This window comes from Sceloporus undulatus, chromosome 5 (genome assembly GCF_019175285.1).
Source record: "Sceloporus undulatus isolate JIND9_A2432 ecotype Alabama chromosome 5, SceUnd_v1.1, whole genome shotgun sequence".
In the NCBI taxonomy this organism is placed as follows: domain Eukaryota; kingdom Metazoa; phylum Chordata; class Lepidosauria; order Squamata; family Phrynosomatidae; genus Sceloporus; species Sceloporus undulatus.
Genome location: NC_056526.1, coordinates 3978768 through 3979730, shown reverse-complemented (window position 1 = coordinate 3979730; position 963 = coordinate 3978768). Strand labels below are relative to the sequence as shown.

Genomic DNA, 963 nt, shown 5'->3' with positions numbered 1-963 from the left:
TAATATAAATGCATGTTTCAGAGGCTTCTATAGACAATTGCCCCCCTTGCCTGCTGCTTGCCCCCCTTGCCTGCCGCTTGCCCCCCCCTTGCCTGCCTCCTCCTGATAGGCCAAAGGCCCCACGCCCTCACGCGAGAGGCCAAAGGCTCCAGCGGCAATCGGCGGCAGGACCGGGCGGGGGCCGGTCCCAAGGCCTTGCCGGGCCGCATCCGGCCTGCGGGCCGCAGGTTGCCTACCCCTGCTCCAGTCCTTAGGATTTTGGCCAAGGAAACCCTTGGATAGGGTTGCCGAAAGTCAGATGTCGAATTGGAGGCATGTAACAATGACCAAACCCAGAACAGGATGGCAACCATCAAGGTTTAAGCTCTGGGTCTTTCAACTGATTAAGATTTGATAGTCATTGTACACCCCTGTAGTGGTTTGACCTTGAACCATGGAGTTTATCACACGAAGGAGATCGGAAGTTTATCCCATGAATATCCTGGAAAAATCATGTAATTACTCAAAATGATTTCACACGACATTGCACAAAATCCGCCATTACAGTGACAAAGAAGCATTAACATTCATCTTTTTACTTTTGAGATTTCAGCCACAATGCATTTACGATCACTTTATTTGTGCAATTGTGTGTGATAATCATTTGTACAATTACTGGCCATTTTCACTTTATTTAATCTCTCTTTAATGTCAAAATTATCCTCAGTGTGATAAACCCCTATTACTCTGGAGACCAGGGTTCGAACCCCTGCTCAGCCCTGAAACACTGGGTGACCTTAGGCAAGTCACACTCTCTCAGCCTCAGAGGATGACAGTGGCAAACCCCCTCTGAAGAAACTGGCCAAGAAAACCCTGCGATTAGTTCATCTTAGGGTCACCGTAAATCAGAAACTACTTGGAGGCACCCAAAAACAATAAGGTCTCTGCCAAAGAGCAGTGGTGCCTCATAAATCTATAAATCCC

The 963-nt window shown here is 48.1% G+C and overlaps 1 protein-coding gene across 1 annotated transcript in view; it reads left to right on the top strand.

Annotated features, from left to right (window-relative positions):
• The window catches only part of LOC121932252 (putative cation exchanger C521.04c), a 44872-nt gene that overhangs the window by 25467 nt on the left and 18442 nt on the right, over positions 1–963 (top strand).